The following is a 25,226-nucleotide window of genomic DNA, read 5'->3' on the forward strand; positions in this document are numbered from 1 at the left end:
AGTTCCATTAGCTCCATCCACCCCATCCCCACTCCCCTTACCCTGCAATGCAGTAAGGCACCCTAATTAAAGCTCCCAGACTGAGGGGCACCTGGGTGTCTCATTTGGTTAAGCGACCGACTCTTGATTTCAGCTCAGGTCATTATCCCAGAGTCGTGGGATGAAGTCCCATATTGGGGCTCCACACTGAGTGTGGAGCCTGCTAAAGATTCTGTCTCTCCCTCTCTCTCTCTGCCCTTCTCCCCTGCTCATGCTCTCTCTCCAAAATAATATAAAAAAAAAAAAAAGCTCCTAGCCCAAGGTGCCAATGAAGCCAAGGTGAAGGTAGGTGTAATAGAATTAAAAACTTCAGGTAGACGATCAGACACTCCAGCCATCTCATGAGGCACTAATCCTGCAAAAAGATATTGCCAAATAGGGAATCCTCATGACCTGCTCCCATGAATGGGGGAAAATGATTCATAATTACAGCAGCAATTGTTTGCAGGGAAATAAGAGCTGATGTGTCTGGAAATCCCTTGTCCTCCTAAATGGCTCAAATGCTCCCTTTGTGAGGCGTCCATATTCCTGAATCAGTGAAAAACTAAAATCCCTCTTCAAAGATCATCCAAGAGAGAACTTGAATAAGACCTGGAGGGATGGTTAGTGGAGTCCAAGGTCTGGAGGCTACCATATTTGCTCATTCAACGTACACTTCTCTGAGGGCCTCCTCTACACAAGTACTGGCCTAGGAGATGGATATACAGAAGTGAGGATGTGGGGCCGTGTTCTCAAAAGGTAAGATTACTCTGATTATAATCATGTGATAAGGGAGGGATGTGAGGGAGGGATGATGAGAACCTAACCCACCTCTCCCAGCACAGCAGAGTAGACAACAGTTCCTGGACCAGAGGTTCTCAACTTTAACTGGCATATGGATTACCAGGGGATCTTGTTCAAGTGCGGGTTCTGATTCAGCAGCTCTGGGATGGGGTCTCAGATTATGCATGTCAGATGGATCCCAGCTGATGCTTATGCTGCTGTTTGCAGAGAGAGGGCCACTCAAAACACGGTCCATGAAATAGAAGCATCACAATCATTTATGAGTATGCATAAATGCAAATTCTCAGGCTTTACTACAGACCAACTAAATCAGAATCTCTGACGATAAAGCCCAGAAAGCTGTGCTCTATCAAATTCTCCAGGTGATTTTTATACATGCTAACATTGGAGAAGCAGCATCCTTGTGCATCTACATAAACTGAGTCCTAAAGAAAGAGGTAAGACTGCCAGGTTAACAACTCCACCCAACAGCATCTCGCATGCCTCCAAGTGCAGTTCCAACAAATATTTCTCATTCACTTGGCTAGTTACAAAAGACAGACATCACTGCTAAAGCAAAACTCTACCTGATTTCCCACAAACCGAGACAGGCTTGAAAACTCCTGGATGGGAAAGGATACATCCTGCTGATGTTGCCACAAAGACGGCAAGCGTGTGCCATGTGTGGCCCCATATGCTCATTCTGTTCCTGTGACAGACATCATTAATCAATCCCTGTTCTCTTTCTTGCTTAACCCAGCCCTGGTCTCAGAAACCTCAGAGTTTCAGCAAAGTTATGTAAGTTGTCTGCGGTCAAGCAGCTGCTAATAAAGAGTTCGAATTCAAGCCCAGGTCTTTCTGGCTTGAAACACGGGTCTTTTGCTTGTACAGTCTAATACACAGAGGCATCGCTGATACGGTTGATTAAAAAAAAAAAACCAAGACCACAGAATCGCAAGGGCTTGAGGACAGTTATTTCTAGGGAGCTCTAACCCTTAAAAGAGCCTGTGGATTCTCTTAAAGGGCCTATCTTAGCCCAGAATCTCTGAGTGTCAGAGGGCCTGGGATGCAGATTTCAGCTTCTGATGGATCACAAAGGACCTGATCGTGGCCTGGAATATTTACCCCAGGAACACAAAATCCTGAAGAAACAAACCCAAAGGAACGATCGTTGCTTTAAATACTCATTCTTCAGCCTGGTTTATTTCTCTCAACCCAAGGGACATGTGGCAATGTCTGGGCACATTTTGGGTTATTATAACCAAAAGAGGGAGAGGATGCTCCTCAATCTAGTGGGGAGAGGCCAGGGATGCCGCTAAACATCCCCAAATGCATGGGACTTCCCTCTCCGCCCAGGGAGTTGCCAGCCCAAAATGTCACTAATGCCAAAAGCAAGAAACTCTACATCACCGGCACTGGCGGTTAGAAGCAGTCAAGATAAGCAGTCACGCGTTCCCTAAATTTGGGACTAATGATAATGAAGATCGTGATAAACAGCGGCATCAGCAGTAAACCTCTACTGGATGGCAGACGTTCGCCTAAATGCGTACACACTTCTCACTGTTCTGGTCCTCATCCAACCACCTTTGAGGCAGGGACTGTTACTAACCCCATTTTACTAATAAGGAAACTGAGGCTCCCAAAGTCACCCAGCTGGTAAGCATCAGAGCTGCTGTTCCACCACTGCCTGGCCCTAAATATGGATTCTTGACTACTCTGGTGAACTGAAAATCGAGAGGATTTCTGTTCTGGCTTCTAGGTTCATTTCTTTAGGAAAGAGAATGCAAGACAGCAAAGTGTTTGCCCTTCTCTGGGTTTTTGTGGAAGGAAGCTATCAGCACTAAAGACTGAGCAGTGACTAGTGTTTGTAGTGGAAGGGAACAAATGGCAAATCCCTGAGTCTGAGATCAGGTTCTCTCCCCGCCGTAGGGGCTAAGGAGAAAGACTGGTGTACTGGAAGGAACATTATGTCAGGAAGCAAGAAACACAGATTTGGGGGCCAGCTGTGACACGAACATGTTGTGGGACTTTGGGCGAGTTACTGAAACTCTCAAGCCTGATTTTTCCTTTCTGGTATTTTCCATTTTAGCTCTTTCCATGATTGTGTAGATCAGGAGTTGACAAACTGTGGCACGCAGCCCAAATGTGGCTGTCCCTTGTTTTTGTCAATATAGTTTTATGGGGATGTGGCCACACCCATCTTTTACATACTGTCTATGGCTGTATTTGTGCTACCGGGAAAGAGCTGGGTAGTTGCAAGAAAGATTGTATGATCCACAAAGCCTTAAATATTTATTGTCTAGTCTTTTACAGAAAAAGTTTGTTGACCCTTAGTGTAGAAGTCTCTTTGTAGACTTTCTTTCCAAATCTGTGCAGTAGGAAAATAAAAACAAGCCTCTGATACAAACTACACTGAACTGAATTATCATGATATTCTGATGAAATCACCTATGTAAAAGTACTTTCAAAAAGTACTAAAAAATGTGAGCCATACTATTATTATTTATATATTTATTATGTGGTATATAATCATTTATAAATTATATAACAATTATATTTAAAATTATGTAAAATATGTATTATATATTTGTTATATATTAGTATTAGACAATGGGATATGATAAAGGAGAAATGATACAGGAGAAATATGATACAGAAATATGATACTTGATTTCAGCTCAGGTCATGATCTCATGGTTGGTGAGATCGAGCCCTGAGTTGAGCTCCATGTTGATAGTATGGAGCCTGTTTGGGATTCTCTCTCTCCCTCGCTCTCTCTCTCTGGCCCTCCCTGCTTGCATGCTCACTCACTCTCTCTCAAAATAAATAAACAAACTTAAAAAAAGAAGCCAAAAGGCATGGAATTGGGAATCAAGCACACCTGAGTATGAATCCAAGCCCACCCAATTATTATTCTTGTGATTTAAAGTAGTTATTAAATTCCTTGAGAGTCAGTTTTCTAACCTGAGGGTAATATTAAACTGGGGAAGAGAAATTATGCATAATGGGATAATTACACTTAATTCCTAAAGTTGCTGGGAGGGTGAAATAAGATATATTCAATCATGTATGCATGTGCCCACCGAACATGCCGTACGGATGCTCCACTTTGTAGCTGGGACTGTGCCAATCACCAGATGTACAGCTGTGCTCAGACAGCCATGGTCCCTGCACCCTGGCACCCACAGTCTAGTTGGGATACAGACCTTGAGCCAGAAGTCCCAGCACACCGAAGTTCACTAAAGACTCTGAAGGCCATTCAAATGAAGCAGTGACATTAGTGTGACTGCCACGAAGAACTGAGAATTTTTCAAAGGTACAAGAAATGATCTGGGTTCCCAGTTGTGAGATGCCCTTGAGGAGTGGTGGGGGATTCACAAGGCCAGAAGATCTGAACTCAGGCAAGGGAGAAGGGAAACAGAGCACTGTCTAGGCCTGAGCAAAGGATAGGACATGGGGTAAGAGACAGAAAAGGGAGAGAAAGAGAATGTGAAAAAGTCAGGCTCAGAGGTCAGATTTTCCTCTACAGAGCATCAAGGCACCAAGGGCGAGGCGGGGGGGTCATCACATACCCACCAGGGATGCCTCCTTCCCTTGCAGAAAGTGGCCCCCCCTAGGCTCCTCCAAAGAAGCCCATACAGCTGCAAACACCCAGCAGAGCACAACCACACTCGTGAACGTGGTGGCAGAGGACACAGGCATGTTTTACTAAACTGGTTCCCTTTTCTTCCTGAGAAACTGGCCGCACCGTATTTACCAGTCTCCCTCGTAACAAGGTACAGCCACACAATAGTTCTGGATAATGCAACCTAAGTAGAAGTTATGTTTGCCCCTCAAGGTCTATTTAGTAAAAGCCTCTTGTCCCCCCTCTTACACTGTCCCCTGGTCTGCTAGGGGCCCACTGCAGGACTTCAGGGCCCTAAGAAAATGGCAGAGCCAGCAGAAGGTAGGGTCCTGAGGCCCTGAATGATTGCGTGGAGCAGCGCTCACTGTCATGGGAACAAGAAGTGAACACGGGTCATATTCATGCACTGGGTGTTTTAAGTTTCTGGTTTTCCTTCATAGACCTAATTAATACATACGAGTATTTTTGGGGCACCTGGGTGACTCAGTTGGTTAAGTGGCCAACTTTGGCTCAGATCATGATCTCAGTTTGTGAGTGGGAGCTCCACGTCGGGCTCTGTGGTGACAGCTCGGAGCCTGGAGCCTGCTTCAGATTCTGTGTCTCCCTCTGTCTGCCCCTCCCCCATTCACACTCTGTCTCTGTCTGTCTGTCTGTCTCTCTCTCTCTCTCTCTCTCTCTCTCAAAAATAAATAAATGTTAATTTTTTTTTAAAAATATATACAAGTATTTTATTTTCCCTTTATACACTTACTGCCACTAGAACAGAAGCTTCATGAAGACAAGAACCCTGTCTTCTCATTTGCTCCTCTGTCTAAAACAGTCTGACATAAACAAGATGCTCAGAAACACATTTGTAGACACAACTATTGGTAGGTTGAGGACAAGATGAATGTCAATCAGTGACCGAGGGTCACTGGGAAGAGATAAAAGCTGACACATGGGGCGCCTGGGTGTCTCAGTCGGTTAAGCGTCTGACATCAGCTCAGGTCATGATCTCACAGTCCATGAATTCGAGCCCTGCATTGGGCGCTGTGCAGACAGCTCGGAGCCTGGAGCCTGCTTCGGATTCTGTGTCTCGCTCTCTCTCTGCTCTTCCCCTGCTCATGCTCTGTCTCTATCTTAAAAATAAATAAAAACATTAAAAAAAAAAAAAGCTGACACACAACACGGCTCTTCTATGAACAGTAAAGTTCTGTGAAGATATTTACTTTTTCCGTCACTGCAGAAGTGGGTTTGGGGTCACACAGGCACAGAGTAGGCATACAGGCATGGACACAGTGAGTTCTGACAGCACTGTGGTGTAGACACAAGTACACAGCCAGGGTACAGCTCAATTCCTAGAGCACGATGGGAACCGGAAATATTACATACTAAACGGAAAAGCAACTTCTTGCTGTCCACGTGGGGCCCATGTCTGTCTCCTGGTGGGTCACAAGCGAAGCTCACAGATTCATGCACTGAGCTTAGGCTCTGGGCCCAGATAATGTGGGAATGAATGAGAATGCTAACACACCACTATCGAGTTCTTTGTAGCCACCTGGCACTGTGATAAGACTGTTATATATGTCCCATGGTGCTGAATTTGCTTCTCGACCCTACATGGTAGGTGTTACTGCTATTTTCATTTTACGAATTCAGCATATCCAGCCTTAGAGAGGTGAAGGAGAGGTCTCAGAGCTACCCAGCCAGAGGGCCTTCCCAGATGCTGATCTGAGGCACAAGCCTTCACCCCTCCACTAGTCTGTCTTCATCTGTAAGATGGGATCAATAATGCACACCTAACAAGTCTGTTCAGGGGATAAAAGTATATCAGACAAGGCATGCAGAATTCCCTGCCGATCACCTGGCACTGAGAAGGAGCTGGGAAATATGCCACCTTCTTCCCCTTCTCTTCCCTTCATTCGCCCAGGAGAGACACTATGTCCTAGGCAAGGGTCTGAGCTCCCAACACCAGCAGCAAGCAGAGGCTGTGTCCCCAAATGACTCTGCCACCAGGGCCAGGCAGCGTGCATCAAACCCTTCATAGTATTTAAACTCCGTCTGGGCACCTAATTATCTTAATGATGCAGAATTCAAAATAGCACAGTCTGTGAGCACCCCAGGAAAGGTCCTGATCGCAGACATGGGCCTATTAAACCAGAGAAAAGAGTCTAATAAAAGAATGTAACAATTGGAGTACTTAGAAGGGGAAAGGCTGACAGGTCACCATGGGAAGCTGGGCCCTCCCTGAGATTCCCTCCTCCGGTCCGAGCTTCTTGGAATAGGTCCACCTCCTCGCTTGGGTCTCCATGCTTCAGGGGCCATGACTCTTTTATCGTGACTATGTGACTTCATTCTCACAATCGTGCGAGGTAGACATGGCTAAGCCTGTTTCACAGACAAGAGGACTGAGCCCTAGAGAAAGGTGGGTCTTCTGGAATAAAGTTCCTAAGCTCACCCTGCAGCCTGGTGTCCTGGGAAACCAGTCACATAGACAGCTTGAGTTCGTGACTTGCAAGAGAGCCAAAGAGAAACCCTTCAAGAGTTGGCCTGTGGACCAACTCTTTCCCCTTCGTCCCCTTTTCCTTTCTTTCCCCTTCGTCTCTTCCTTCATCCTCCTTCCCTTCCTACTTAAATTCCTTTTCTTATTTTCTCCCTCCATTCTCTCCTTTGTTTTCTCTCTTTCCTTTCCTCCTTACTTTGATTGTCTCCCTCTCTCCTTCCCTCCTTCCTTTCCCTCAATTTCTCTCTACATCCCTCCTTTCCTCCCTCCCTCATGCACCCTCAGGCTCTCACAGTATTTACTACCTACTCTTTGCCTGGCCTTACGCAACACGTTGGGAACACTCAGATCCATTAGACATATCTGTCTTCTCAAGGAATTCACATTCAGGTGGGGAGAGCAAAACAGACCCCACAGTAGTGAGGTTAAGTTTTACGATAGGGAAACCAGAGTTGGCTGTGAGTGTGGATGAGGGCCCCAGGGAAGGCTTTCACTTCCAGGCAGCCTCTTCTTCACTGTCTAAACTTCTGTCCAAGCTCAAGATGTCACCATCCACCCACATCGGGCTGCGAACACTTTGTCAGCCTCTGCCAATCATGGAGTTCTCAACCTGTGCCATAAGACACCTAAGGACTTGCCACTAGCTAGGATATGTCATTGAAGTGGACCCTTCCTCACGTCCTGTCAATTTTGAAGAGGGCCCACCATTGCTGTGGTAGCCAAAGAAGGTAGTCTACTGCCTACCTATTCTTAAAAAAAAAAAAATTTTTTATGTTTTATTTAATTTTGAGAGAGAGAGAGAGAGAGAGAGAGAGAGAGAGAGAGAGAGAGAGAGAAGAGTGCGAGCGGGGGAAAGGCAGAGAGAGAGGGAGACACGGAATCTAAAGCAGGCTCTAGGCTCTGAGCTGACGTCACAGAGCCCGACACGGGGCTCAAATTCACGATCTGCGAGATCATGACCCGAGCCGAAGTCGACGCTTAACCGACTGAGCCATCCAGGCACCCCGACTCCTACCCATTCTTTATGCCAGGTAAGGATCAACAAGACTGGTAATATTAGTTATGAACCAGCGGACGTCCAACACTAACCTCAGAGCTGATCAGTGCTCAGGACTGAGGACAGATTAATGAACAATAAACACATAAATATTTCTTTTGTTCCAGGTAATACTGAGAAATAATTGGCATGCACCACTGTGTGTCAGACGTATAGCATAGTGGTTTGATTTATGCAGACTGTGAAATGATCACAATAGGTTCAGATACCATCCATCATCTCATACAGATACAGTAAAAAGAAAGGAAAAATTTCTTCTTGTGATGAGAATTCTTAAGATCCACTCTCTTAACTTTCCTATATGTCACATACCAGCACTAACTACCGTCACCATGTTGTACATTGCATCCCCAGAACTTAAAACTAGAAGTTTGTAGCTTTTGGCCACTTTCACCAATTCACCCTCCTCTCACCCTCTGCCTCTGGTAACCACAAATCTGATCTCCTGAAGAAAGAATCAGTGACCTGGAGGACAGAACATTAGAACTTATCCAGCTCTTTCCACCACCTTGGAACCTGGGGAGGCCTGCTGGGAACAGGACTCCTAAAACAACAGATATGTCTAGAAGGCTGTGGTCCAAAGTCATTTTTGCTGGTTAAAGTGGGGTCTCTGGAAACAGAGAGAGTGCATGGCTCTTCTTAAAACTGAAGGTGTTTATGCTCGAGATGAAACTAAATTCTATCTAGGCAAGAGATGTGCTTATGTATACAAAGCAAAGAACAACACAGTGACTCCTGGTGGCAAACTGAACAAAACCAGAGGGATCTTGGGAAAAGTAATTCGTGCTCATGGACACAGTGGCATATGGCTTGTGCCAAATTCCAAAACAACCTTCCCGCCAAAGCCATGGGCCACAGAATCCGTGTAATGCTGTACCCCCTCGAGGACTTAAAACTTACTGAAAGGTAAATAAATAAAGGTGCAGATTTAAAAAAAAAAAAAGAAGAGGAAGAAATTGTCCAGTGAAAGGAGAAAAAAGAAAAAAGATCAAAATATACTGAAGAAAACCTAGCAGACATGGGAGACAATGTAAAAAAAAAAAAAACCCCACAATATTCACATTATGAGAATTCTAGAAGGAAAAAAGAAAGAGAAAGGGACAAAGTATATTTAGAACAATAATGGCTGAAAAGGCCCTGAACCTAGGAAGAGAAATGGACATCTAAATCCATGAGGCTTGAAGGATCCCAAGTGGGCTGAACTCAATTAGGGCCATACCCAACACATTCTAAGTAAACTGGCAAAAGTCAAAGCAGCAAGAGAAAAGAGAGGGGTTACATACAAGGAAACACCCATGAGACTCTTGGCAGGTTGCTCAACATGAATACTTCCTGAGCAGCATTCCTGCCCCGAACTGGGTGGTTCTGGAACCAGCAAGTGACTCATGTGGAGGTATTATTCTTGCATAGATGGATGAGGTAGCATATTTGGAGTCAAGCAGATTTTGGTTCCTAATTGTGAGGTCCTGGATGACAAATCTCAACTTTACGAGGCTCAGCGTCTCATTTTTATAATGTGGATAATAATCTATGTCACAGGGCTGCTGATCAAAACAGAGCACAGTGTCTTTCTCTACCATAAAAGGGCAGCATGGCAAATGATACTTATTTCTAAATATTACAACTATAATTCATCCTAATGGTTCTGTGAGATCCCTTCATTTATCAGGCAAAAAGGGAGACTTAAAGGTGAAGCCAACTATCTTAAGATACACCCCTACTGGGGCGCCTGGGTGGCGCAGTCGGTTAAGCGTCCGACTTCAGCCAGGTCACGATCTCGCGGTCCGTGAGTTCGAGCCCCGCGTCAGGCTCTGGGCTGATGGCTCGGAGCCTGGAGCCTGTTTCCGATTCTGCGTCTCCCTCTGCCCCTCCCCCGTTCATGCTCTGTCTCTCTCTGTCCCAAAAATAAAAATTAAAAAAACGTTGAAAAAAAAAAAGATACACCCCTACTAAAAGAGAGATGGGATTTGAGATACAATCCTTCCATCCAGCATATCCCATCGGGGAAGTTGCGGTCAGGAAATCAATGGTGAATTCATATCTCAAGTAGGTCCAGATTGTGGTGGACGCCAATGGATTTACAGTTTTATTCACCTGTCTGGAGCTGGGAGAATACAAGATGTGCCAACCCTTCTTGTCCCAGCATCCCCTGGAAAGTTACCAAGCAAACTGCAAATAGTGCAAGGCTCCAAATGCTTCATGCTCCAACAGATCCAATCTTTCTTGGGCTTGGGGAACTGACACTATCTCTCTCCCCCTCCCCACCCCAGCTAATAACTTCGGTCATGTGGCCACTGCTCTCCGAAGCCTTTCTTTCCTCTCAGCTTGAGAAAGCTCCAATTTGGTGATTGTTCATTATCCCCCCATTTAGACAATTTTCAGCGCACAGTGGAACCTTTAAACAGTGTGAACAATGTTGTCAATCTTTCTGCATGCTGCCTCTACCAGGCATTAAGAGGTAAATTGACTGCGCAGCGGGGAGGGGAATTAGGAACACAGTTTCCATTAATAGTAATAGGGTAAGCCAAGTGGGCCCTGAAGTTTGGTCATGGAAAGGGGCAGGCATTAGAGACACCTGTATACCAAGGGCTGGACTGAGTCTGAGTCAGGATTCGGTGCTCCCCGATGAGGCCCTTCCTCACCAAGGAGAGAATCCCTAGATGCAGGGTACAAGACGGTGGGTGGAGAGGAAGGGAACGATCCATACACAGAGCACCTGCTGTATGCAAAGCACTTTAATGATGTTATGTCACGTCATTCTCAGAATAACACCGAGCATCAGGAGCAGTACTCACACACTCTGGATGAGAACATAGAGGTAAAAGCCCGGTAACACAGCTCATGAGTGGTGGTGCCAGGATTTGAAATGTGACCTGCCCAGCTCCAAAAGTCCCACTGATAGTAGCCACTTTACTGGAAGAGGCCCTTGCTTTCTGGATTCTTCCAAAAGTCTCTCTTTTGCCCAGACTGGGCTGCCTCCCTTCAGGGCAGTTGGAGAGTTGTCAAGTTCACGATCTCTCGTTATAACACAAAATCAGGCCTTTTTTGCCCATTTTCACTGGATTTCGTTTCTGCCAGCTGTGCTCACCATTCACCTCATACCTCTGTTGTCACGATGGTACAATCCAGCCACCCTTATTTACGCCTTTCCTGTATGACTCAGAAGGGTCACCTCTCTGCTCCAGGAGTAGCAACAGAGACATAGCAAACAGGCCACTGATTCCTTATCCCACGTGCATAAGGAGCCCCATCGGTCAACTTCCCACCAAGCACCACTACCAAACAGATCAGATGAGACGCTCAAGATTGACTCTGGTTGCCAGCCATGAGCGGGGCCACACACAGCTCCCAAGTGAACGAGGGCATGTATGCTTTTGAGTAACAAGATCTCCCCTTTCCTGCCCCACTTCTCAAGGGCACAAAACCGAACCAACTACATGCTAACGCGCATTTACTCTCACACCTCTTTGCTTTTTCGATCCCCACACACCCTCCCAAAGGGTTAAAACCCAGACGGGTAGTCTAGCTCCCAAACCCTAGTCCTATCCCTTTTGTTTGAATTACAGGACCTTAGGCGAGCTGGCTTCTCCGTCTATAAAGCAGGAATGCTAATTTCACCCCCGCAGCATTGTGTGAAGATCCAAAGAGAAAACACCCAGGCAGCACCAAACACAATACCTGGAAAATGGACAGTCCATCAAAGCTGAACTGAGAAAACACTCAAACACCGTAGGGGCATCTCTTTCTCCACCACCACCACCACCACCACCACCGCTTGGCTGGTTTCCTATAGGACAGAGGTTTTACAGTTCTGCTCCCTCCAGCATTTAGGAAGGACAGGACTGTCAAGTGAATCTGAGGATAACTGCTTGCCACAGGCAGAAACAGTTGCTGGTGGCCTGGCAAGAAATGGCCACATCTTAAAGGGACAGTGGAAGACCCTTGGAGGAAAATTCTGCAGTGGCCGGTCACCGCCTACAGCTGTACTGTACGCGGAGGCCAGACCTCCTTCTCTCAAAACCAGGGTCAGCCCCAGCGTATGTCTTTCTATCTTCTTCTTCAACAACAACAAAAGCACTGAGCCCCTACTATGAGCATGGCGCATGCACGCTCCATCGACCACCACTCTGTGCCTTTCTCCGAGGAGCCATCTGCTGAAAAGAGGACCGTGACATCTGACATGGATGGAGAGCTTCCAGTGTGCTGGGCACTGTGGTATTTTATGTGGACCATCTCACTCAGTCCTCAGAGGATCCCATGAAATAGGGCGTTCGCTGTCATCGCTCTACCAAAGAGAAGGATGCCAGATATGCCTGTTATATAGACCCGTCCTCTGTGTGTGTGTGTGTGTGTGTGTGTGTGCACGCATGCACAATTTAGTGATAATGCTCCTTTTAACACTTCTGAACAGAAGTGGACAAAAATGTTAAAAGGATTTCATGTGCTTTAGCGAAGTGCCTTGTCATATAGGTATTCAAGACACAGATAAACAGTGTCAACCCCTCCCCTCCCTAACAGCATTATGTGATCAACCCTGTCCTCTGTACCCTCTTCTTCCAACAAGGCTGCCTTGCCACAGCTCGGGGCACCCTTGACGGTTCTGTTCTCCTCTTTTGCTATTCTCTTCCAGGGCTATTTCTCTCCCAGCATTTTCCTCTCTCATAAATATTTGCAGAAAGTCAGGCTGCTCTGTCTCATTGTGTTTTCACGCCTTGTTTTGCCACCTTCTTACCAGAGCTGATTTGACATAAATATTTATGTGTAAAAATATGTTCTCCAGTCCTCGGGGTTCTCCGCCCTATATACCACCGCGGGGAAATCAGGGCACGGCTAACACAACAACGCCCTGTAGCCTGGAGCAGGCCCAGGCCACCAACTCTATCCTGGGCTGTGGGGAGGAGATGTTTGATGTGTGACCCTTCTGTGAAAAGGTCCCCTGGTCACATGACCTCAGGTAATAGGTCAAAGGGCTCCAAAGCTCTGGAGTGGAATTTATCAGCTCTCACTGCTTTACTTATAGTGGGAGCTCCCTCAGCAGTGGGAGTAACTCTGCAACCCAACTCGTGTGGCCAAAGCTAAGAAATACTATAGACATATCTAGTTACAACCTTCCTTCCTTTGATTCGTCCTCAGGGCTGCACTACCTGTCTCTCCTGTAGCCAACTACCATCATGCCATTTTTTTTTAAATTTTTTTTTTTAACGTTTATTTATTTTTGAGACAGAGACAGAGCATGAACGGGGGAGGGTCAGAGACAGAGGGAGATACCGAATCGGAAACAGGCTCCAGGCTCTGAGCCATCAGCCCAGAGCCCGACGCGGGGCTCGAACTCACGGACCGCAAGATCGTGACCTGAGCCGAAGTCGGACGCTTAACCGACTGTGCCACCCAGGCGCCCCCATCATGCCATTTTTATGGCCATGCCAGCTGCCATCACCCATTCCCACCGGACGTCTAGGAGGACACTGTCTTCAGATCACATTCTCATCCCCCTTGGAGTGCACTCAGCTCTTTCTGAGATCACCCATCATCCTTCTTCCAAAAAATGTACCTCCTAACTACTGACCGCATATGGGCTTGCACAGTAGCTTAGATCTCATGCAATCTACAATAGCGACAGCGGCAACAACAAAATATCAGCCCCCTTTTAATAGTCAGTACCTACCCGATAGAAGCAGGTGGCCAAAAACTCAGTGTTTGCCTGAGCTAAGCCTAAGCCCCACACTAGAGTCGTCTAGGGCTCTGGTCGGGGGAAAGCTGATTTGGGTGTAGCCCAGTTCACCCCAGACCCTACTAGGTCACTTCTCCTAAAGGTAACAACACAGGGAGAGACTTCTGTCCACACCTTTCAGGAGACTGTGAAGAGAGGCAGCTTAATAAGAATTAATTTAATTAGTTGTAATTAATGATGATTATTAACAACCCATTGATAATTGTTACTTGATTATGTAACTATTTAATAATAGGAAACATAATAATTATTATTAATGGCCAATAAACGTGCCTGTTACATCAGTAAGTGGATATAGGATATAAACAATCTGTTAGTAGAAAACGCCTCTCGGACCGGGTCAGAAAATAGAAACTTAACCCTTACTTGTATGCCACGACAAAATGGCATGGTGAATTATTAACAAGTATACTGTCATCAGAATCAGAAAACCTGGGTTCGAAAATCAATGGTACCAGTGGAGGCCAGGTGACCTTGGGCAAGGCAGCTCTTCTCTGAAAGCTTCTGGCTTCCCAGCTGCAAATGGGGAACCCGCCATCCCCAAGAGAGGCCCACATGTGGTAAGAAATGGGCAAACAGTGCTGGAGCCTTCGGAACACTGAGGTCTTGCTGTCCCAAGTGCGGGTGGCAGAGCAGCAGGCCATGAAGACACAGCTGAGGGAAGCTGGACTCTGTTCTGGAAAGCTGCGGCTAGAACCTGGTATTCTCGCTCACCGGCTGTTCGGCCCTGGGAAGTCACTGAATTTCTCCCTCTCTCAATGTCCTTATCTGTAAACTACGAATGGTACTGGTACGTCTGTCGTATCTGCCTCATAGAGTTGCTATGAGGATTAGAGATAACATAAAACCTGTCATAAATGATAAAGTTGCTACAACTGCAGATACAGCCGAGATTAGGAAAATGAGAGAATGCTATTTAAAATTTTCACCCTAAAATAGAAATCTCGTTGAAATGGCCACGTTTTCAAGCAAAACATACATTGCCCAACTGGCCCGAGAGAAAGTAGAAAACCACAGTAGACCAAAAGCCATATAAAAATTCAAGTCATTTCTGGGGCGCCGGGGTGGCTCAGCCAGTTGAGCAGCTAACTTCAGCTCAGGTCATGATCTCACGAGTTCGAGCCCCACATCGGGCTCCGTGCTGACTGTTCAGAGCCTGCTTTGGATCCTTTGTGCCAGCCCCCTCTCTCTACCTCCCCCCACCTTCCCACCCCCCCCCAAAAAGTAAACATTAAAAAAAATTTTTTAAACCAAAGTCATTTCTGTTGTACTTTCTTTCAATGTTTCTGTAAGTTGAACATGTTTCAAAATTTCAAAATAAAAGCCAGTGTTAAAAAAAAAAATACACTCCCACAAAAGCAAATATCCCAATTACTTTTATAGCCAAAGTGTAGCAGACCTTTGAGAAACAGAGAATTCCCGGTTTAGTCAGACTGTTCTAGAACATAGGAAAGAGGTAAGTTACCCCAATCATTTTATGACACAAGTATATAATATCAGTACCAAGACTGGACAAAGACCATAAGGATTGAATCCAACCCAGTCTGCCTTCCTCAACAAAGGCCACACAAGAAAACCAGTCTCCATTATACACATGGATGCAAAACAAAATCTTCCCCCACCAAAAAAACAAAAAACAAAAAAACAAAAAAAAAAACCCAGCTGAATGAATGCCCCTTAAGGCCTGGAACCTGCTCCCTAATTAGCCCTGATAAGTAAGATGTCATGACTTACCAGATAAGAAGGACTTATTATTACTATTAATTATTATCTTAGAAACAGTAATTTTGTTTCCATCCCTCTAGCCCCTCCAGCTTCTTCAAATTGTTTTAACAAAGGAAACCATGGAAATACAGAACTAAAAGCTGAGCAACCTTGGGAAAAGAATGTGGCTCTTACAAGTGTCGATGGAAAAGTCAAATAGTACAAAATAAACAACATCAACAGAAGTGAAAGAAACCCACAGGCCACAGAGACATACACCCAGAGCTTACCAATTACACTGGAATCGGGATTTGCTGGAATAAAGAGGGCTAACAGGAAGAGGCATGTGGGAGTGAATATCCACATTTGTCTCAAATGTTTTCACAATAACGAATTAAAAGATTCCACTTCAAGGGGATAACAAATGAAGGAAAAGAACTGAATGTACTAGTTAAAAATATATAGGTGATGGGGTGCCTGGGTGGCTCAGTCGGTTGAACGACCAACTTCGGCTCAGGTCATGATCACACGGTCTGTGAGTTCGAGCCCTGCGTCAGGCTCTGTGCTGACAGCTCGGAGCCTGGAGCCTGCTTCGAATTCTGTGTCTCACTCTCTCTCTGCCCCTCCCCCACTCGTGCTCTGTCTCTCTCTGTCTCAGAAATAAATAGACATTTAAAAAAATTTTTTTAAATACATAGGTGACCAACCGAAGAACTTTAAAAATTAAAAAATTAAGGATTTAAAAAAAAATTTTAAAACCAAAAATGAAACCAACAAAAACCCCCCAGAAATTAGGCAAGTAGCAGGAAGGGAGCGAAAACCGAGGCCAAAAAGACTAGATCAGTGATTCCCAACCTTGGGTATATTCATTAGAATACGTGGGGCTAGTCTCAGAAAGCCTGATACCTAAGCCACATGCCAGAGCAAATAAATCCAAATCTCAGGCGGGAGCCAGACAGCAGAATTTGTTAAAGCTCCGTACAGGATTCCTATATGTGTCTATTGCTGGGAAGCACCAATCTAGAGGAAAAGACACAAGTGGGAGGGTAAAGAAAATTGCAAGGACACGTAAGGAATAAAAGCATCGCCAGAAAATGAAGACAGAATTGATAATAAGCATGCAAGGTACGCAGGAAAAGAAAAAAAAGACTCTCAGGCTGGGTCTAAATCAAAATCTGGTCTTCATTTGCATATCATAAGAAATCGCAGGATGCCTTGTTTAAACCGAGCACTGGATTCAAAGTCAGAAAACCTAGGTTCTAAGATCAAAGATGTCATCTGAGGTTGCGTGACCTCAGGCAGGGCCCTTCTTCTCGGCAGGCTCTCTCCGGAGCAGGTTCAAATAGTGTTAGGAACCTCAGAATCCTAAGGCTTTGTGCCTCTGCAGACCAGCAACACCAGCAGCCTCCGGGGGCTCATAAGAAATGCAGAATCTCCGAGTCCGCCCCAGAGCCACCGAATCGGAGTCTGCATTTTAACAAGATCCCACAGGTGATCCGCGTGCACCTCAGTGTTTGAGAAGCACCGCCCCAGACGGCTCTCTGACCTTCCCGAGAGACTTGGCAAGACAAGAATTATTGCCTGTTCTTGCTGTCTCATGCCTCTGTGTGTGGCGCCCTCTCCTGAAACGCCCTCCCTCATCCTTGTCTAGCTGCCTCCTCCTTGATCTCTGGGACACAGCTTCCATGAACTCCAGGAAGTATTCCTGGAAACACCCACACACCACCTTGCCGCGGGGTTACCTGTCCTTCCTGGGCTCCTCTCTATCGAACCCTCACCTGCTGCGCTGTGGAACTGCTGGCTTCTGTGTCCTCTCCCAGCACTGTATGGTAAACTTTTTAAGGGCATTTCAATAAGCACCTGCAATGCGCAGAAAAGGTTCTTGCGTAAGCGGAATTCGGCACAGAAACCACCTTTATTAGTTTCCGGCGGCTGCTGTTAACGAATGACCACACACTTGGTGGCTTCACAGAAATTCAATCTCTCACAGGGTTTAAACACAAACAAACAGCAACAGCGTCAAACCTTCCCGGGATTACAACTAGACTAGCACTGGGACAAATACACGTGTCCATCTGCCAAGGGCTTGTGCTGAACATACACAAAAGCCCTAACCCATATTAAGGGCAATGTGTTTACGGCACACACACTTTGTGTAGGTAGTTGTGTTAGGCATTACACATCCAGGACGCCTCCTTTCTCCAACAACCATGAAGGTGGATATTACTGTCACCAGTTTTCAGGTAGGGAAACTGAAATTCAGTTCAGGTGAGAAATGTGTCCAAAATCTCACAGGTGGCAGCCAGCATCAGAGCCAGGATTTGAACCCGGGGCTATGTGGCTCCATGCACACACTCAGCAAATATTTAGTGAGTGCCTACCACATGCCAGGAATGACTGTGTTTAAGACGCACACTTTCCCAGGCTTCTCTAGGCACAGCCCCAGAAAGGTGAGTGTCCAGCTCCAAAGCCAGCACTCTGCTCACTGGTCCACACCGCCCGGCTGTCAACCACCATCTCGCCTCCATCTTCTCAAAGCAAGTCTTTTATCTGGGGCTTCAGCTCCTTCCTGATACCTTCAGCAGCGTCACTGTACCATACCATGAGCCATGTTACTCTGACAAGCTCTGTCAAAGGCAAGGACCCGTAGGGCCAAGAACACCTTGGGAAGTTCCTGTGAATGAGAACGTGAAAACCGGACATCCTCGTGTTGTCCCAGACATACTCCTGACGCTGCACTGCAAGTAGACACGACCACTGATCCTTTGCCAACCTAACAAGAGTTTGCGGTGTGCCCCAGACACCGGCTGACATGCATGTTTCAGTGAGAGGTGGGTACAAAATAAAGTCAGATGGACCAGTAAGGTACACTACCAGGTCCAAAGAACCTACAGTCCATTGGAACATGCCACGGATGGACAATGCTACAGATACACCCCCCAACTATAAGAGTAGAGAATCAAAGCAAACATTTGCCTTGGAGGTCCAAGAGTTATCCATGCAGGGAGTGCTATTTGAAATAGGCCAAAGAGGCTGCTTAAACTTCTACAAGGAGAGATGATGTGAGAGAGTCAGCAGTCAAAGGAGAAAGTCTTCCTGGGGAAGACATTCAGATGATTTTGTTTCTAAGAACACCACCCCTGGAAGGAACGGCGGTATTGCTAGTGTGGGGTTTACAAATCCAAGTGCCTACAAGCAGGCAGACTGGTCAGCTGATGTGAACCAATACGACAGATGTGCCAGTTGTTCATAGCCAAATGGAATCTGATGGGGCCGTTACAAAGTTTTATTACGGAGCATATGGGTTATTAGATATTTTGAGTATCACCCCTGTTACTTGATGTGGCAAGAATAACGAGTGAGTAATGCAGAATAAGTATAAAGTAGCTACAGCCAGACAGACAGATAAATAAGTAGATATATAAATGATGATGATGACGATGATGATGGAAAAGAAGGAGGCAAAGAAGAAAAATGATACAGATGGATAGGAAGGAAGGAAGGAAGGAAAAAACAGAAATGGCTGGCTGAATGGATAACGGATGGATGGAGCTAGATGGAATACCTAGCTAGAGAGTAACATATATAAAGCCCCAGAACATAATGTTGAGTGAGGGGGGAAAAGGCAGGTGGAGAATGCAATGTCAAGTATGATACAATGAACAAAAATTGAAACATAAAATACTATATATTACTTGCCAAAACATAAATCTATATGTAAAAGTTAACAAGAGGACCTCCACGTAAGAGTCAAAGCCATCACTCTTAAAAAACAACAGATGTGGGGCGCCTGGGTGGCGCAGTCGGTTAAGCATCCGACTTCAGCCAGGTCACGATCTCGCGGTCAGGGAGTTCGAGCCCCGTGTCAGGCTCTGGGCTGATGGCTCAGAGCCTGGAGCCTGTTTCTGATTCTGTGTCTCCCTCTCTCTCTGCCCCTCCCCCGTTCATGCTCTGTCTCTCTCCGTCCCAAAAATAAATAAACGTTGAAAAAAAAAAATTAAAAAAAAAAAAACAACAGATGTAAAAACCTTCATGACAATGGATTGGTCAATGATCTCATGGATTTGACACTCATGGGATATGACACCAAAAGCAGGGACAGCAAAAGAAAACAGGCAAATTGAACCACATCGAGATCAAAAACTTTTGCACACCAAAGGACACAATCAACACAGCGAAATGGCAAGCCACAGAATGGGAGAAAATATTTGCAAATTATTTATGTGATAAGAGGTTGATATCCAGAATGCATAAAGGACTCCTAAACTCAACACTAAAAAAGAAATGAACAACCAAATTCAAAAATGGTCAAAGGACCTGCAGGTACACTGTTCCAAAGAAGATATACAGATGGCCAATAAGCTCATGAAATGAAGCTCAATTATCAATCAGCAGCAGCAAAACACAAATCTGGACCATAGTGAGACACTACCTTACACCCATTAGAATGGATGCTATTAAAAAAAAAAAGATAGGAAAAAAACCCCAGAAAATAACAAATGTCGGTAACGATGTGGCGAAATTGGAACCCTTATGCACTGCTGGTGGGACTATACCTGATCTTAGCCAAAAGGCCGAGAAGCGATGGGACTATAAAATGAAACTGTGGAAAACAGTATGGTGGTTCCTCAAAAAATTCACCATAGAATTTCCCTATGATCCAGCAATTCTACTTCTGGGGATACACCCAAAAGAACGGATAACAGGGTCTCAACCAGGTATTTGAGCACCCATGTTACGAGCCACATGATTCACAATGACCAAAAGGTAGAAGCCATCCAAGTATTCACGGACGGACGAACAGACAAACACAATGTGGTATATACATACAAAAGAACCCTTACTAAGCCTTAAAAAGGGAAGAAATCTTGACACAGGATACAACGTGGTTGAACCTTGAGGACATTGTGCTAAGTGAAATGTCATTCACAAACAAACAAATACTCTAGGATGCCATTTCTATGAGGCACAGAGAGTAGTCAAATTTATAGAGGTAGAGAGTAGAAAAAAAAAAGTAGAAGGGTGGTTGCCAGGAGCTGGGGTAGGGGGAATTGGCAAGCTAGTGTTCAATGGGTACAGAGTTTAAGTCTTGCAAGATGAAAAGAAATCTGGAGATGGATGGTCATAGAATTGGTTGCACAATTCATGCCACAGAACTGTGAGCTTAAAAGTAGTAAAATGACAAATTTTGTGTTACATAAATGTCACCACAATTAAAAAAGAAATAAATTTTAAATACTTAAATGTTATCCGGATTAGATATAAAAAGGAACTAACCAAAATTCATGACCCTTAACCCCATGCGTGAGAGAGGGTAAGACAGATGGTGACAGAAAAGGGGCAATTTCAACATGACCTGTCACTTACTGGTTCTGATATCAAAACAAAATACATCCCGAAGAAATAGGACCAAAAGTTAACAATCATAGAGTCTGGGTGGTGGAAGGCCGGGTGATTTTTACCTCGTTCTCTGTACTTTTCTGTACCCTTTTTAACTTCCTCGAAGTAAAAACTGTAGTCGAAGAAGAAAAAAACATTGCGAGTGGAAGGGACACTTCGATATTGTGACTTAGCTAAATTGTTAAATCTTTGTGTTCTGGGAAAACAGTCACTTGTTTCTAGGAATATTTTAACCAACACAGGTAATCTCTGAAAAATTTCCAGGCATAATTCCAGGCTTATAGCAGATCCTAGGTAAGTATGTGGTGAATGAATGAATGATCGCTGCTAGTTTAGGGTAGAAGCCTACATTGACCCGGAGTCAGATTAAACGACCTCTTGGCTATGGCCACAAAACCCCTCTCATCCCTAAGATACTGGCCTGGGCCTTTTCCCAGTTTCCATTGTGTTCAGCCCTCCCTCCTCCATGGGTTCCAAGAACACAGCCAGAGAATGCAAACAAATGAGCCAGTAATTTTCAGGACATTCTCAATTCCTTGGCTAGGTCCCTGCAGCAACTGAATATTAAGCACATTAGCTCTGACCTCCCTGCCCAAATTCCTTTGTATTGGATGCAGTAATGAGCCTCTCAGGCAAGACAATTTTCCCAAGGTTTCAATATCTATTCCTGTCCAATGGCTGTCACCTACAAGTCCTGAAGGCAGCCAATTAATTCAGAGATGCTGTACCAAGCAAGGATGACCATCCTCTACTCTGATGACGGGAAATTCAAATCAGGCAACCACCAGCTAGGTCACGATGGGCGCTTCCTGGAAAAACAGATCACTCTAACCCTAACCTAATGCTAACAGGCGGGGAGAACATCCTCATGCAAACACACAGGAGATGCTATCTCACTGGTCCCTTGGGAACCTCCACCATGGCCACCATCGCTACAATTAGTGAAAACATTTTTGATTTAGGTCCATTTAGACCTGAAAATCTTTAGTCCTGAAAATCAGGAAGATTTGTACAAATCTGTTACTCTACCATCAGCAAGCTAAAGCGAGATAAAGGTACAAAAAGAGACTCTGGTTCCAAGTGACACAGGGTTTGCTTAAAGGGAAAATGTCAACCCCGCACACTCCTTGGCCCTCACAAAGGCAAACGGGGGCCCTGACCCAGCCGTGCCTTTTAATGGTCCCTCAGTGCGTCACTGAGCACACCTCCGACAGGGAAATCAGTCCGAAGTGTCTAAATAAGAGACCCAATCAACCCAGACTCACAACCTGTAACAAATCATTTGCTAAACCTCAATCAATCCTAAATTTGCTTCAAAACAACCAACCAACCAAACCAAATCAAAAAAACTACAAACTCACAGTTCTCGATGACAGTCACAATGTCGATTCACCTGAGTTTACCTGCCCAGGAATGACCCCGGGGATTCCAACTCAGTAGGTGTGGGGTGTAAGCCAAGAATACAAATTTTGAAAATGTTCTGCTGGAGACACTAAGGCATAACCTGGTGAAGTCCCATAATGTATTACATTGCAAGGCATGCCTCGGGGCACCTGGGTGGCTCAGTTGGTTTAGTGTCCCATTTCTACTCAAGTCATGATCTTGTGGTTCATGGGTTCAAGCCCCGTGTCAGGCTCTGTGCTCACAGCTCAGAGCCTGGAGCCTGCTTTGCATTCCGTGTCTCCCTCTCTCAGCCCCTCCTCTGTTCATGCTTTGTCTTTCTCTTTCAAAAATACACATTTAAAAAAATTTATATTAAAAAAACAAAATAAAAAACCAAAGGCATGCCTCGTGAAGGAAGACAAAAACCTTTTCTGCCCTCACCCCCTCCCTTCCTCCTTTCCAACCTTCCTTTTTCTTATGTTCTTCCCTCTTTTTTCTTTCTCTTCTCCCTTTCCACTTCCTTCAATTCAACAGATATGCACTGAATATACCTTGTTAACTGAAACACTGTTGCTTTCTAAACTTAACAAAAACCTTTTATCTGGCAGATGACTCAAGTAAGTACCCAAGGTCCTCTCTGCCCGGTCACAAGGCAATCCTAGTCCATTCCTCAAAAAAACCCTTTTTCCCCTTGGTTTTTTAATGATGGGACCATCTGGACTTAAGGTGCACAGGCCTTCAGGTCACATATGGAAGACACATAGTAAAGAGCAAGTCCCTGAAGTCAGACACACCTGGTTTTCAATCTTGGCTCCATTTTTCAGCTGTGTTTTTTTAGGCACGTTTCCTTATCTCTCTGGGCTTCAGTTCCTAAAGCTACAAGTAACACGATAAAATGAGCCTCCATAGATATCAGCCTGGACAGACGATAACTCAAGACAGGATGGCCCCTCACCCAGGCAAGGATGATCACACTCTCTCCATGTGCTTTGCCTACAACCCTACGACATTTACAGACACAAAATCTGTGAGGAGAGGCAAGACTGAATCACCAGGGGCTACTTGGAATACATCAAGATTCAATTGGTAGAACTGAATGGGAGAATCTACCAGATTCACCTGGTAGAATGGAGACTTAAAATAAAAAATCACCTTAGTAATAAATAAAGCATAAATTTAAAAATAAAACTAATGATAGGATTTACTATTGTCTTTCTATGAATCCATCACTTTGCTAAAGCTTATACAAACATAATCCCAGTTAATCCTCAAAACAAGGAGATATTCTTTTCAGTCCCATTTAACAGATGAAGAAGCCAAGGCACAGAGAAGTTAAATACATTATCCGATGATTTTGTATAATCTGATGCCTGAGATCACCTTCTTTTTTCTAAAAGTTGATTTATTTTGAGAGAGAGGGAGAGTGCATGTGCATGTAAGCAGGGGAGGAGCAGAGAGAGAGAGAAGGAGAGAATCCCAAGCAGGCACCAGGCTCAGCACAGAGCCCGACAGGAAGGCTCAATCTCACAAACGGGTCATCTCTCATGACCTCAGCAGAGATCAAGAATTGGATGCTTAACTGACTGAGCCACCCAGGTGTCCCCTGAGGTCGCCTTCTTAATAGCACCTTCTAAGTGACCAACAATTCCATCTTGGGAACCTGGTTTTGAGTCTTTTTCTAAAATCACCTTCGGCCCCATTAGGGGAGGATCAGTTACCAGTAAGAAGACTGGTACCGTTGGCATCTGTTCAACTTACACTGACCTCCTGTGTCTTAGACAAGTGAAGATTCCATTGGGCACCGTCTGGTTGAGCCCAAATTCCCCAGGTTCCCACGGGATGAACGAAGCCACGTGTGGCTCTCTGATCACGGGCTCCCCATCACAGCTGCTCAGCTGGCTGACTGGCCTCCCTGACCTGTCACACCATCTGGAGGCTGTCTCCAAGTCTCCAGAGACCTCTGATTCCTGCTACAGTCTCAGTCCCCTCCCCCCTCTATGCTTCTGAAAGTTGACACAGACCCAAGCCGCAGCCGAAGCTGAAAAGTGGACCGGACCGCTCCTCAAACGCAGCCGATTCCTCCCAGGGAAATGCAGAGCAAACAGTGCCCAGCTGTTTTCATCCCAGCTACCTGGGTTCACCTTTCCAACACGACATTTCAGCTCCTTTGTCCGTTGCATGAAAAACCCTTTGCAGCAGGGAAACCTTACAGCTGCTTTTATAGGACTATACAAGTCTGGTCCAGGGAGAAAGCCCGTTCAGACAGCCATGGCTCTCTTCGGGTTCCCTCTTCCTTGGAGCGGGGAGGGGGCTGCATGGACAAGTGGCTGGGGGTGGCAGTGGGGATCTACTCTGGCAGGTGGCAGAAGGTCCTGAAAATCCCATTGTAAGCCCTGGGACACTCACGTGGGGAGGGCATCCAGGGCCACCAACGGCCCTTTGCAAGCAGCTGGGAGGACATTTTAACATGGCTTAAAAACTAAGCTATAAGCCTGGGCGGCTCAGCGGGTTAAGCATCTGACTTCTGCTCATGTCATGATCCTGCGGTTCATGGGTTCCAACCCCGCATTAGGCTCTGTGCTGACAGCTCAGAGCCTGGAGCCTGCTTCGGAGCCTGTGTCTCCCTCTCTCTCTGCCCCTCTCGTGCTCTCACTCTGTCTCTGTCTCTCTCTCAAAAACAAAACGAAAAAGAAAAGCATTAAAAAAAAAAACCCTAAGCTATGAGTTTCCTGAAAACTTAAAAGTAGTCTTCCTGTATGACCCAACAATTCCCCACCTTGGTATCTACCCAAGACAAATGAAAACCGACATCCACACAGACGTGTATGAGAATATTCAGAGCAGCATTGTTCACAATAGATTCCAAACAGAAAAGAGCCAGAATGGATACATAGAGTGGTCCCTCCATATAATGGAATATTATTCAGCAATGAAATGAAATCTCAATACCACCTACAACACGGATGAGCCTCAAAAACAGTGCGCTTACGCACAAGAAACCAGACACCAAGGGTCACATATTGTATGTTTCCGTTGATATTAA

The 25,226-nt window shown here is 45.4% G+C and overlaps 1 protein-coding gene and 1 pseudogene across 2 annotated transcripts in view; one reads left to right on the forward strand and one right to left on the reverse strand.

Annotated features, from left to right (window-relative positions):
• Positions 1-25,226, reverse strand: part of SHISA9 (shisa family member 9) — a 279,798-nt gene that overhangs the window by 87,387 nt on the left and 167,185 nt on the right. The window lies entirely within an intron of this gene.
• LOC109495029 lies at positions 8,524-12,881 on the forward strand (annotated as a pseudogene).

The sequence above is a fragment of the Felis catus genome, chromosome E3 (genome assembly GCF_018350175.1).
Source record: "Felis catus isolate Fca126 chromosome E3, F.catus_Fca126_mat1.0, whole genome shotgun sequence".
NCBI lineage: Eukaryota > Metazoa > Chordata > Mammalia > Carnivora > Felidae > Felis > Felis catus.